Below are 15389 nucleotides of genomic sequence, written 5' to 3'. Positions count from 1 at the left end.
GCCAATCTCTCTCTCTCTCTCTCACACACACACACACACACACACACACACAAACACAATTAAATCTTATTTATCTTCTAAACTAAGAAAGCTAAGATAAAATAAATTATATTTAAATCAAATATTTGCTGCAGGCTTCACAAGCACTTTGTGAAATGTTCCAATTGTGAAAAATACATACTTGTATTGTTTATTCTTTTCTCTTTTTACCTGAACAGTGTTTAATATAGTACACAACAAATTGTAGTTGCGATGTATCACTATTCATATGGTGCTCTGGCAATAAATCAGAGCTTGTTCAAGCCAATAAAGCCCTTAGGATTTAATTGCTTATGTACAGTACATGTTTCTTAAATAGGTTAGAGTTCTCGATTCATGTTGTAGTAAGTGGTTAAACAGTAGGATTTAGTTTGATGAAAGTTGCACAATTTAAAAAGCCAGTATCATCACAGGTCTAAAGTGCAGGTTTTCAGCAAATTAGATATATTGTAGGCTATTTTAAGTTGTTTAATCTTATTATCCACACACTTAAATATGTGTGCTTAAAGTTTGTTATTAGTGAGTTGATGGGATTTGAAAGTGTGTAGCAAAGATTAGTTATCGTTACAACATAGCCTACTATTGCACGGTGCATATGAATGATTAGCATGAACAAAAGAAGCACTAATCTGAGCAAATCTGTGCTGGATACTGTATGTAAAAACATCAGTAAATAAATAATAGCTATGCGGACTACTCTGTTAAGTAGTCAGTAAAATGAGACTTGTTGTTTTCTGCCCAAACAACTAAATAAATCCACTGACACAGTATCTCACACAACAGTGGTACAAAACAGACAGCATTGATTTATCACTCTCATTATGCCACATTAGGAAGACTAAAACAACAGACAAAAGAGCTAAATGGAAGTGAAAGAAAAAGGCCCAAAAGGAAAGTTTAACAAGTGCTGTGTCATTAACTAACTGTTTCCTGTTGACTTGCATCACTCTTTAATCTTGAAGGACGAAATTAAAAGCAATGCATGTCCCACAAAGGTCTGTGCCACCCAAATTCTTTACCACAGTCACCGTCTCTTCCACTTCAGAAATAAGACGGAATGAGGCGGGCATCCTGGCTGCATGTGCTCAGCAGACCTTCCTATCATTAATTGTGAAAGAGTGTTTCAGGAATGTTTAAATCTTTATCTAAGGCTTTCCTATTCCCCTGAGAGACTCAAAGTGATGTCACAGAGTTTCATAAGAGATGAGATATGTTCTCAAATCTATGTCAGATCATAGCACAAAACCCCCCAAAAAAGTAAGAGGAAACGAGTTTTAAAAATGTATTAATACATGAATCAATTTTCTTGCTAAAGTGCCGGATAATCCTTAATTCCAGTTTCTCAAATGCGACAATTTCCTGTTTTTCTTTGTGTAACTTGTGTGTGATTGTAAACTGAATATATTTTGGTTTCAGATTGTTGGTTGGACAAAATAAGACATTTAAGATGGCAACCCTATAGGTCTTAAGGAAATCAGGATGCTATTTTTTTGTTATTTTTGAAATATTATAAAACAAATGATTATCAATAGCAAATAATCAACAGACTACAACATAGCAAAAGTAATTGTTAGTTACAGCTTTACATTTTTATGAACAGCATGTTAGGAACATCACATATTGATTTACAAATTGACCACAAGTCATGGTGCATGAGAATGGCATGGCAATGTTACAGTTTTACACTCTCGCCATTGATTCAGTGGTGACCAGATGTTTTCAAATAACAAAGACTAAGCTATAGATCATTTGCAAAACAAACAATCAGTTAATTCTGCTTCTGGAAGACGCTTTTCAATATTCTGTGGGGAAACATGCAACTTTAAATTGGACAAATGCTACACACTGGTGGACAATTAAGTCCTAATTTAGCTTGGCAGTCAATTCCAATGCGCTACTTGCATTGGGCTAGTGTGGATCTTGTTGCTGTGGTGTGTGTTCATTCATTCACCACCAGAGAACTACCCGTGCTGAACATTACCAACTCAGTATTTATTTATGTATATATAATACATAATACTTAATTTGTCTAACGAGGCTCTCGTTCCAGAAACAGCTGTGTTAAAAATCTTTAAACACCCTGTCTCATCAACACTTTATCAACATCAGCTGCTCTTCCCTTATGAGTGTACTTTATTGACATCTGCCAGGTTGAAGATAAGAATGGTCGTTTTCAGCCCATTAGAGGTCTTGACGCTATCTGATGGCAACCGCTTGCTGGCCAGACATTACTTAATGGCTACTATGTGTGTGTGGGTGACCTTCATTAAGATCTTACAGCTAAACTGTCACACCTTAGCCTCATTATTTCCTAAAGATGAAACTACATGATGCAGCGACAGTTGATAAAACCCATGAAGAACTGTTATATCTGCCAAAGATTAAATCTAATATTACATTCTACAAGATAATAGAGGAAGTTGAAAATTGAGTGTTACTTCTTGCGCATTTAACACTTGTTCATCATTTATCATTATTCCATCATTATTTAATGTTGAAACTTGATCAAGTTTTTTTGCCCTGTACATGAAAATATAAAGGTGTGCAAAAATAATTAAATATCTATTATACATATAAGGCGGCTTTTACACCTGCCTCGGTTATATTGCTATACAGTTTGTTTGGGCAGGTGTAAATGCAGAAATCAAACTAGGGTGCACACCGAGACTTTCACGGTACAATGGCTGACTCAAATGCTTGACTCGGATAGGGGAAAACACAGTTAAGTAGATTTATTGTTCTGAGAACAATGGAGGCAAAGGTACAACAGGAGCAGGCAATAATTGTAGTTGGGAAATAGGCAAAAGTCCAACAACACCGGGAAAACAAACACAAGGAAAAAACACTGGAGAGACTGACATAAGTACAATTACAAGCTGGCAACGGTCAGTGGGAACGGTGAGTATTTAAGCACTGGGAACTTGGGAAGCTGGGAACAACAGGTGAATCAAATTAGGGGCGGAGATGGTAATCATACAGGCGGGAAAAACAATCAAAGGCAGAAAGACAACTGAAATGAATGAAGACAAAAAGTTTATTTCTCGCCACTAAAGTTGGAGACAGACTCCAGCAGATCAAAGCGAAGACACATCCGACCAATAAGTGGGGTGAACTAATACATTGCATGAACTAACTCCAAATTTACAAACTCATCAACTGATTTGGATCAAAGCAAATGAACTATTGGTGTCAAAAAAACACCCTATATCTCAACAACAACAGTAACCAATGTTGAATGTGTAATTATTGCATGTCAATGAAACAACAAAAGATTACTACAGCCATGTTGGCGGCTCTGTGAATGCTGTTAGTTTTGTCACCATATAAACATGTTGACCTGCTGGCGATGCTGAAGGAAAAGTCAGGGCATCCCAAAAGTCAGCAGGATTCATTGTTTGGGGACCATAAATGTCTGGAAAAAATTTCATGGCAACCCATCCAATAGCTGATATATTTTAGTCTGGAGAGATGGACGGCCAGTGAGCGTGGCTGTATGGAAGGATGTCAGAAAAAAACTGTAACTGAAATACAGCAATGTTCTTTTTTTTCCGTCTCGTTGATTTCTTTTACAAACACCACAGCTTATGATTGCCAAAATGAGAGACAATTTTGTCACGCTCTTTAAATTATCTCATCGTAAAGTTTCAGTCCACCATTGAAAATGGATTAGAAACTGTGGAAAAGGTGATTGGAAAGCCTTAGGTATGAATGTTCTAGTGTATGGGCCCTTGTTTCTTATTTAAAATGGTGGACTTTACAATGAAAATACTTTCTTTTTTGAGTTCACAAGTTCACATTGAAGATTAAAGTAAAGGTCTGCTCATCCCTCCAAACATTAATTACACAGCTGCAGGCTACAGGAAAGAAAATGCCTGTTAAAAACTAAATAGCATTCTTTGAAAGACTTGTGTTGTGTTTTTGTCTGAAAAAAACAAGAAACATGGGCACAATTCAATACTTGACTCAATAAACCTAAGTACAACCCATCAGTGATGTTATGAGACAGAAGTAAAATAGATATGAGAGGGAGAGTGCACTAGCGCAATAATTGCTTTTGGCCTGTCATTTAGGATCGAATTAAAACAAGCAGAGAGCAGCAGTTTCGGTTGGATGTCATAACTTTTTCCATCCCAGATGCATGTTCTGTTGCATTAGATGCTTGATAATGGGCATAATAATGAGGGCGCAGTAGAAACATTCAATGTTAAAATGTCTATTTTTGTTGGTTAATGGAGCTGTGCCAGTGTTGCTATCTTATCTTGTCTGCAAACTTTGTCTTTGTTTGGAAGGGAAATGGTATTTTGGCTGGTACTGTATAATTTGGTGTTTGGTGACAGAGGGAGATCCACTCCCCTAGTTAAACTTATGAATCATGAAGAGACTATCTACAGTATATGCATGTTAATTGGGACACTTGGTCAAGCCATTTTATTGTAGTTCATGAAATTTCCAACACAGAGCACAATCAACAAGCATATGCCTGAGACTAAATAACATAGCCTTTTGAAACACAACAAATGTTAGGTTCTTACAAGACTAAGTTAGTTATTTTTGTGAGTCACAATGTATTATTCAAATGAATCTGTTCGATGAGCTATAACTGTTAAAGAAATACCAGTTATGTGTCATCCGTGGCCTTAATAAGACAGAAATAAAATCACAACACCCCCACAATCTATCTGCACACAAAGAACATCCCGTGGGCAGTAATAGCATATGGCTATTTGATAGCATGAGTAGAAGGTGGCACCTTGAATAAAGACGGAGGAGGAATATCTCAAACTTTTATTAGAAATAATCCGACTCACATGAAAGGCTTCTAGGATCTACAAAATCCAACAGTCATCTTACATTGCATGAAATGTGTATGTGTAACACTTTCTGGGCGCCGGTCAGTGTTGACTGAAATATCCTGAACAAAAGAATAAGTGAGAAAATGAAAAGGTTCTGCAGTTCAATGTAGCTGCTCTCATCAGAATGTGTATGCAATTAATTTCAATGCAAGGCCTGTCAGTTCTTTCTGCTTAGTGTACAAACGATCCGAATCGATCATTATATCAGTTGGGATGGTACATGTAACTAGAAAGGTGAAATGTTGCTGCACATTATAATTAATTTGACAAATATCAAACTTAACAAAACAAAAATGTGATCATACATTTGTGTATGTCACTTGCTCAACCCCCAAAAAGTGAACTTGCTCCTGATTTCATGAAATACAACCTTTCACCTCACCTAGCATTAACACAAAATGAAAACTCTCTTGCATTAGTTCTCCTAATACACAGGCGTGGGTATGTTATTAGGTAGAAATGGCATTGCATAAGGCATTGCATGGCAAAGGGTATCTGAGATGTAAGGGATTAATGCTGTTAGACCCTCAACTGTCCCTGGATGAACGCCTACTGAATTTACTACAACCTGTAAGAAATAAGTCTGCTGACCTAGTGACTGGTATTTGAACGCTGTAGGCTTCTTTTCCCTAATAGACCTCCTAACTGATTCCATCTCTGGGTTGTTTATTGGAGGGCTGACTACTTCTTCCCTAACAGTTATTTCCTGCTCTGGCTCACTCTCTGTCTGGTATGATACAGGTCTGTCTTGTGTGCCAGGGGGGTTGATCTTCCTCTGGCTGTGCCATCACCCTTTTTAAGTTACAAAAAGATCTCTAGTGTTGCTTTAACATCTTTAACAATGTCCTGTTCAAGAGCTCAACAGGGTTGGCTTGGGGGTGATATGGTGATGCCCGAGAATGACCCACTGCTGTCAACTGCTCCAGTGTCTTGAAGACCAGTTCTCAAACTGCCGCCCCAGGTCATGATGTAGTTTAGAGGGGTAGCCATTCATTGTTTTCCTTGAAACTGCAGCTTACCGACCTGACATACGTGCTCAGTTGTCTTGGATCGTGGTTGTGTCTGTTATTTTTAAATGTTCGGACTCCAGCTGGACACTGAGGGCAGTTGACATTCTGTGGCGTGAATTTTGTCCCAGTCGGCCCTGCCTCTCATTTTCATCAATCACTATTTTGATGCAGCGCACAATGCTGAGGGGCCATCAAAACAAACCAGGCAGCTAGCTAGACTGTATGTCCAATCTGAGTTTTGATGCCTTACTTCAGAAGCACCTCATCTGTCCCTGACTTGTTGGTGTGTAACGGTTTCATCTCTGCCTGAAAGTGGCTGTACTTTGTTCCCAAGCCTTGGTATGCTGTCCTTAAGAACACATTTAGGATTGTCTGTACCTCATACTCCAGGTCTGTTGTTGCCTGCCTTGACAAAAAGATGAGCTTTTGCTTTAGCCTTCTTAGTCTATACAGGAACTGTTATGGTGTTTCATGGTCAAGTTGTTTCCCACACATTAGTTCCTGAAACAGCGTGTGCACTTTGCTGTTGCTGTGCTTTTTGTCTCCAGGGGCATATGGGAAAAAGTTATCCTTCAGATCTTTCTTTCGGAACAACACATCCTCATCTCAACTTAACATTATTACAAATTACCCAAACACGGATCTTTTCCTAAACCTTACAAGCACAACATGTTCACTCATCCACACACTGCTTGCTTTACAGATTTCTCCCATCTATTTGTTTTGATTATTAGAGCCGGTCTATGACATTGTTTTCAGAGAAGACACCAAGGGCATATCAATTGAACGTCTCCTGGGAACTGTCCAAGCCACTACAATTATAGTCTCCGCCAAGAATAAGGTGTTCTTAATAGGAGACTATTCACGTGTGTAATACATTGCATGTACTACATGTAACCGTTACATACGCACTTAACACGACATTCTGATCTGAACAGTGTATTAAAAAAAGGAAAATGAGAGCTATCATTTTGACTGACAGCAGTTCTTAGATAAAATCCAACAAAGAAAAATTGTCTTTTTGTATAAGTAGCTATATATACATAAATGGATCCAGGCAGAATTTGGGGCCACAGCCTCTCTTGCTTCTTAACTAGTTCAGCTTACCAAGATTTTTCAGCTCTCACAAAGAAAGACACACATTTTAGATGAGATCTTTCTTTCTGACACTTGAACCTGCCAAATTTGAGACGGAGCGAGAGAGAGGAGAGTTAGCCCCATAAACTTTCAGTTATCATATCACTTCCTCTCATACGTTACTAAATTTCATGAAATGAGTTTCCAAACAACCAAATAATCTCATGATGGACCCACATAGGACACGATTACTTTCTCCATTATGAAATCTTTTTTCAGTCTAACATACACATATTCCATTAAAAAGTAATATGTCAAACAGATGACAATATTTTAAAATAACATCTGAGAGTATCGACACACGGTCACAGATGGCATTTAGAATATTTTGGAATCAATTTCCATCCATGTCCGACAAAACAGCTTCTAACGTCCACACAAAAAGTCTATCAAAAAGTTATGGTCAGCTTTATTTGACCTGCTTCCTATGTAGGCTTTAAGATACACAACACGCGACCTATCAAACAGGATGCCTACAGAGTCTAAAATATTTCGCCTCATCAAATATTTCTGGACCTTTTCTTAATGGTGTGCGTACACCTCCATGTGCTGGGACAAAAAAAAGCAACACATAAGAAGGATTAGGGATATGGAGTTACATGTGATATTATTTATGATCTCTAAAATATGATTTGTCATAACTTTTAAAAATTTGATAGGAAGTTTAAAACTCACCAGTCTAAATGTGAGTCAAATTAATAGTAAATAGTAAATAAACTTTGTTATCTTAATAAAACAGTAATAAGTAAATAAAAATCACTACTTAGACACACATTAAAAGCCATATTCTGGAAAAAATGTGGAACATTTTAATTGCCATGACACAAAACATAACACATGCAGTTCTTCATTAGGGTGTTCTTGTGTTTCTGATGTGATTGATCCTTCGATTCATTAAGCAATCCATTTGAAATCCTGTTCGACCAAACATCCAATGGCAAATATACATCTGTTTGAGGTTGACTAATATTAATAATAATACATTTATTTATAGAGCGCTTTCCATCAAAGTGCTTTACAGCAAGAATACACTTTAAATACAAACAGTACAAAAAAATTAAAATCGAAACAGTAAAAGTAAATAACACTATGCAAATAAATCAAGGATAAATGACCATTTAAGACTCATATGCAGCAGTGTATAAGTCTGCTACTACTACTACAACACTACTGTGTCTGATGAAGACACAGTAGTGTTGGAGGATGCGCAGTGAACCCTGTTTGACTCAATACGTTATCTTTGCCACAGTGCAGCAACTTCAGCTTTCCAACTAGCTAACCTCTTTATTTAACTGATGCATCTAAAGAAGAGTGAAAACTGTAACAAAATACAAAATGCAACATGGTATGCAAGATGGTTTAAGCCCATGTAAATAAGTGTAAATGAAACGTTTTTAATTACAACCATCAAATGCTTTTTACTGTAAATACGCATTTTTACATTTAAATTTAAACTACACCGATGAAATGAGCAATTTACAACATTGCCGCTGTAGCGTTTACAGTGTGGATTGCCATAGAGGAAGAAATGTTGGCTGATTCTACTATCTTCTTGTAGTCTATATTCTATGCGTTCCACTGGGACTGAAGTGGGGACTGAACAAAATTGCAACATTCTACAATAACGTAGGGATTTTCTTATACAGTCATGTGTTTAATGCTTTTTCTGAGTCAGTCTAATAATAAATGCTACATTCCTACCACTAATCATTATTTTACACTACTGCCATTACTGTTTTTCAGCCAACCATGTATGAGCTCTTCTGTCCCTAGATTTGTTGCAGTTTCTCACAGGGGTACAGGCTATAAATGGGATGCAAGCCTTTTATGAACCATTTGAAGGGATCTATATTCAAGCATTCATGGTCTCTTATGTCAGTATGTCCCTGGCTGTGCTCAGTTTTGCATTGGAGACCAGTGAAAGGGAATTACATCATTTTGGTAACATGCAAGGACCTCTGGATTCCAAGAGAAAGGGATTATCCTCTTACGCTCCATTTGTTTCCTTGGGGCAAGAACAGCGTATCAACCCGGGTTCATGCACACACATTTATTTCTGTTTGATTCACACAATGCATGATGAAAAATGTGTGAGTCAAAATGTATTTTAAATAGCACCTTACGGGCAAGCTGGAGGAATATGAACAAAAAGTCTGTTTGTAAATTGAACAGACACGTTCAATGCGTGTTTTCTTCAATTGAAAACACGCATTGAATATCCGCTTGTGTCGTCCCTCTGGATTAAAATACATAAAGATAAAAACTGTATAAAGCCATTCGCAGCAGTCATTTACACTGCTTTGTTCGATATTGTGCACATTTTGGAAACAAAGCTATCACAATGTAACTAAAGGTGTCCCCATTATAATATTGAGCTGCAATGATTCTGAATATAGTTTTACAACAAGTAAGTAATCTGTTATAAATGACGGATTACTTATTGACGTTACTATTTTACTCTGCAACTTACTGACTTTGACAAAACAATGCCGCTCTAACATAATACAAATCTATGTAATGAATGTTTTAATAAAAGTCGCACAGTGTACAACTTCATTGAAATATGTTATGGTGGCAAGGTTTATTTTCCCTTTTGTCATGTCATCACAATAACATGTAACAGTGATTTGTATAGAAGCAAAATAACAAAATTAAATCACAAACCTTAAATATCCTCTTTCAAGCGAGGATGATGCTTGTTTAAACTGAAATGTAATAGTGTATTTGAAAATAATTGATTTGTCATATAAAAATAACACATGCTCACACACACACACACACACACACACACACACACACACACACTTTCTACAGAGTCCCATACCATCTGTTTGTGTTTCTAAACACCTGTGTTGGAGACCACCAGTGTTGGAAACATCCTGGTTGGACAACTTTCATATTAAGTCTGTAATTGACTTTGCCCTTTGTAAAATCTGGAGCAATTTGGATCCCTTCCCTTCACATCTGGGAGGTAGTTAATGAGTTACTGATTTGGGACGGCAAAACGTGCTCTGGTAATGGGAGCTTTTGTGCAATGTTCTGTCAAAATCCACAATTTTAACCTTGCAACTACTTTTAGCTGAGATTAGAGGTTTATGTGAGTAAGTACTACAGAATCCAGTAACTACAGTAATGGAAATGGAGTTATGGTGTTATGACCAACTCTTGTTGGTCATGATGTTGTGTAGATTTCAACAGTGAATATGTTAGTTTGATTCTGAAAAGAGTTGTTTTATTTTTTCTTTAATATAGAGAATACAATAGAACATACCATCCTGATTACATTCTGTAATTTTGTGGATGAGTGAGTGGCTGGTTTTCTATTTTCACATAGAAGAGCCTAGTGTGATTAACAAGCAAACTAAAACCAACAAACACCATGTACACCATTGGTGTGCATTTGACTTTTCAATCATTTCTTTACAGCTTTGGAATAACAGAAGAAACAAATATGAATGCAAATTAATATTGTTTTTTAAGTGATTAAAGTAGGAAAAATACTTTGAAACCCCCACACTCCATTTTTTCACAAAAGCTAAATATTATTCGGTTCCAATGTAAATATTGCATCAGTTGTCTGACAAATACGACAAAACAACCTGAAATTGGGGGCCTCCCTTTCAAAAGAAAATCCCCAAATTCGATGAATAATTTAATATTATATACAGTATAATGTTGGAAGAAGTACAAGTAATGTTTGGTCTTTAAAATTAAATTTCAGTCAGAAAAATCTGGTTATTTTATAAAAAGTCATGAGTGAAAGCTTGTGTAGATTAAAACATCAAATGAGAAATTGACTACGACTCCCACGGTATACTTTGGAAAAAAAGATTGAATCACAAAGCTTAAAAGTCTATTATATGTGCTGATAACGGTGGCCAGGGGCTAAGGATTATGCTATCAACTAAAGTTATACAACACATTTAATTCTTAATGCACTTATTTCACGTTTTGGATGACATCAGCAACAAAGAATTTGAAAAGTCTGCAGCTCTGATTTGAACCTCTGACTGGTTTCTTCTTCATAACAGCTTTGAATGGGGCTCACGGGTATTCTAGTATTTAGAGCCCTCCCACATGCTGAACTCGAGGAAAAATGGGATTTCTAGAAACAGCGTTGAAATAATTAAAACTCATGGCCATAGAATAAACTCATGTGAGACCATTTTGTTGAAAAACATTGAGGTTATAATTGAAAAGGAAATTTAGAAATGAGATATTAGAGTGGGAAAACATTTCTGGAACTATCACCTCCATTTGTATTTAATGCTGCATTTCGCATTTTTGCCAACTACTGTTGAAATAACTGCCACACTTACTAGATAGATGAAAATATAGTTTTTGCTATAAGAGCAGTAACATTCTCCCATAATCACTGCATGATTACATTTTTATCCATGGCTGACAGCAGCCAAAGCTCACCTGGTGTACGGAAAATTACTAAACGAAATACATTCACATACTAATCTATTGTCCATTCAGTTACACAATGTAATCCTGCTCTCTCCCCCGTCGTTTGCTACTGGTGCACTTAACATACCATGTTGTCATGAATTGACCAGGCATCTACTGTAAATCCCTGCAGTAAATCCCATTCTAATTCATATTGGATATGGATACTTGAGAATCCCAGTGGGTGTTGCAGTTGACAATACGGGACTGTCGCCTGGCACGCTCCCGTCCTCGTAATGTCGGTTGCTGTCATCCCCAGGATTAGAGGCTGACTAAAACGATAGAAGGATACATGCCTTTTCCCAGATTAGGATTGACCTGCTTTAAAAAATAATGGTGATTTTTTTCTTATCCGATTAAAGCCACCAACTGACCTAAATGATGTTGCTTTTTCTGCATTACATTTTGAAATATCTACAACAGCAGCATGAGAAATAATTAGATTTTCATTCATCTGAAGCCTTTATTACATTCAGTTCAAATCAAAACCCAAATCTGAACCAATGTATTGACAGTTTGTACTTTTTCAGCCTGTATTTGTTTGCTGCACATGTTGACATGTGGGCTGTATGATCAACTGTCCATCTGTTACAAGAAGCATCTAAACCACACAAATCAAATAGTCAGACTAACTCCAAAGATGTTTTTACTCTGAAAGCTGCCTGTGTCTGTGCTGTTCCTGTTTATAAATGTATATATTAGACTTATTTATTACAGAATGTGCGTTGTAGAAGAGGCAATATCTTACCACCAGCAATTGTATTATGGTATTAGTATGTTTTACAATAGGTTTTTGATGTTTTCTTCTGTTAGCAAATAAGTACAGCACATAACCTAGAATTACAGCTTTGAGTAATATGTGTTGTAGAAACTGACTTGTTCCAAAATAGCCGTAACAATGTGTGTGACAGTAAATGTAATTTTCAATTGTGTTTTCGGTTTGTGTAGTGGCAAAGAATAAATTACCGGCAATTAACAGCTCATGTCACCATAGTATCTCATAACGATAAACCATTTGCGCCATCTATCAAGCTTAAATAATCATTCACAAGTACTGGCCAGATGAAAATGTCTTGAAAACCGGTAAAAAACCTGAAAAAAAAAAAAACATTTTCCCCTAAAGTAAACCAAACTCAAGTAGCCTGGAAATCCATACCCAGATCCGAAAGATTAAGCCTCTGGCATTGAGTAATGAAAGTCGGCCATCTTGAGGGGCGGCACCAAGCGTGCATTTGAAAATCTCTCTGCACACAATTGGATCACACTACAACCAATCACAACATCACACAGGGTGATGTATCCAGAGCACCATGAGCTTAGCTACCAGTCGAGCTAACTGGTAGATTAAACTGTCGTCATCTGTTTAGCTCGCCACTGGCCCGCCTATATCAGATAGACAAGTGTGATTGGTGCAGCTCAGCTTCAAGGGTATAGTTAATGAGCAGCATTACTTAATGGCAGAGTAACTCGCTGAACGGCAGAGTAACTCGCTGAGCAAATTCAAATTGTCTAGTGCAAGTGGAAGCAAACTGAGAACCGCATTTTTATGTGGACCAGAGTTTGGTTTTTTGGTCCACACCAGAGTTCGAAAAATCTTTCAACCCCCCTCCCAAAACAAACCAGACATTTTGACGAAATGCTCCAGGGTTTGGTTAAAACAGACCAAACAGCTACCGCAAAGCTAGAGCCCCAACTGTATAATCAAAAAGTTATATGTCTCTTTCCACTATGGTGGACATAATTTAACAATACAAATGTTAATTCGATTAACCCCTCACCTGGTACAACTCGCTCAGTAAGTAACACTCAGTTTGTCTAACTCACAAACTTTAGATCACAGCATTCCCCTTACCAATGTTCCCCAGGGATCTGTCTTGGGTCCTCTCCTTTTTATCATCTACCTTTCAGTCTTCAAAGCTGAACTCTGCACTCCCACCATCACGCCTCTCATCAACATTGTCCAAGTCTGAAAGAAATTCTATAACAATCCATAAGCTCTCTCTCTCACCAAGTAAAGAGCCTGGGTGTCAACCTCAACATCAATTATCTCATCTAATCTTACTTTCATCTGCGCACCATCCACCATCTCCGCCTGTCTCTTGCACCTATTGATTTCATGTACTTCTATGCATCAATCCTAATTAAGCAAATTTGATCCTAATTCAATATGAATGAGGGTATGTCGGGGTATTATGAAGTTAGCATCACGCGTTTTGTTGAATTAGAAACTGAACCATCCCCAAGCAATACATTCTGTCAGAACCATTCAGATCACATTTTGAGTTATATTTGTAAGAAAATCTTATTTATTTTGTTCTTTCGATGTGGTTTTGAAAGATAAATATGTCAGCAGTAAAGAAACATTCTGGTATAATACAATTAAAGGGACAGGGCAGCTCAACACATCTAAGTAATTAGAATAGCAGTTAAAGCAATTTGATGATAGTACGTAATTTAGCTGGGAATTTGTACCCCTGCATTTATGTGCTCATGTTTGTAAGGGCTCATTAGAGTTGACAGCACAATCGGAGCACACAAAGGGTGTCGAGAGTCAAGTTAAATGTGCTGAGCAGACACTGTGTGCATCCAGTGTGACTTTATGGTTGGAGCCATAATGACTGAGCCTATCTAGCATATATGTGGGTGTGTCTCATGACATGATCTATGGAAGAGAAAGGAAAGGGAAATGTGTGTAAAACCCTGTTTAAAATGGATTTCCTTCTCTTGAGAGGTCAGGTAATTTAATTTTACAGCACCACTCAGTATTGTTGATCATATCTGAATCACAGAGGTTTGTTGTTGCTCTCTACCAATGCGAACATTTCACACCTGAATGCTACTGTATTTAGGTTCATCATTTTGTTAAACTTAATTGGTGATCTGATACCCTAACTACCCAGCTGAACTGTCTGTTTATAGTAATAGAAAGATCTGTATTTAGAAATCAAGCCTCTGAGCAAAGTCTAAAGCCGTGCTATCAGTCACAGCAGTGCTTGAGCTATATATAGACCGAATCACAATGATGTCATGATTACATAAAAATCATCTTGTTCCACAGCGCTGCGGAGGAGGGTCTGGCTAGTTCACACAGTATTCTGGTAGGAGAGAAAAACAGGCTCTGGTTTATTGTCATTTCTTTAAACCAATCATAATCGTCATGGGTCATAAGTGCTGGACAGAGCAACAGTACCTCTGCAAAATGGCCATGGAAACGAACTTGTTTTGGTGGAACACGTTCAAAAGTTGTTTTAGTCATGCAACAGAGAACTCAGATTGGACAGATAGTCTAGCTAGCTGTCTGAATTTACCCTGCAGAGATCTTAGGAGCAGTTGACCATAGTCCTCAGAAATCCAACGGAGTTTAAAATTCCAACACAAAGAAAGGGGAAGGTAATGGACATCTGGCTGAAAAGATGGACATCCTGCGGAATTTCTGGACCATTCTCGGCATCATGGACATAGACTACTTCCGGATAGACAAATGGCAGTTGATTTGAATTGCTAAGATATGTTAAATCCGCAAACTTGTTTAATTATGTTATCATTTACAGCTGTAACTGTGTCCAAAGATATGTGGTTCAACACAGTGGTTCGAACTATTTCATGTTTCTGCTGTTTTTATTTTATGTACTGTGTTGCATCTTAGAAAAACCAAATCTAACGTGACAAAGAGCGACATCTTACTGCCGGCCCGACCAACTGCTAGTTTTGGTGGTGTCTGTGGCCCAAAAGGTAAATTAGGTCACCAACCTAATGTTACGCAATGTGTTGACTTATGACAGCACCCAACATGCATTTTAGATTCAGGAGATGAGAGAAATTAAATTGCAACTAAATAAATAACACTTTGCTCTGGTAATATGAAGGGTTTATTAGAATCATAATCGTTTTCTGAAGC

The 15389-nt window shown here is 37.4% G+C and overlaps 1 long non-coding RNA gene across 1 annotated transcript; it reads left to right on the top strand.

Annotated features, from left to right (window-relative positions):
* The first annotated feature begins 551 nt into the window (after nucleotides 1-551).
* LOC117961523 lies at nucleotides 552-14928 on the top strand. The gene is made up of 3 exons (XR_004660424.1): nucleotides 552-562; nucleotides 4780-4782; nucleotides 14852-14928. It is a non-coding gene; the product is annotated as an uncharacterized LOC117961523 (long non-coding RNA).
* Nucleotides 14929-15389: the final 461 nt, after the last annotated feature.

Source organism: Etheostoma cragini, chromosome 2, assembly GCF_013103735.1.
Source record: "Etheostoma cragini isolate CJK2018 chromosome 2, CSU_Ecrag_1.0, whole genome shotgun sequence".
In the NCBI taxonomy this organism is placed as follows: domain Eukaryota; kingdom Metazoa; phylum Chordata; class Actinopteri; order Perciformes; family Percidae; genus Etheostoma; species Etheostoma cragini.
Note: the sequence above shows the minus strand (reverse complement) of the source record. Positions and strands in the feature narration are given on the sequence as shown.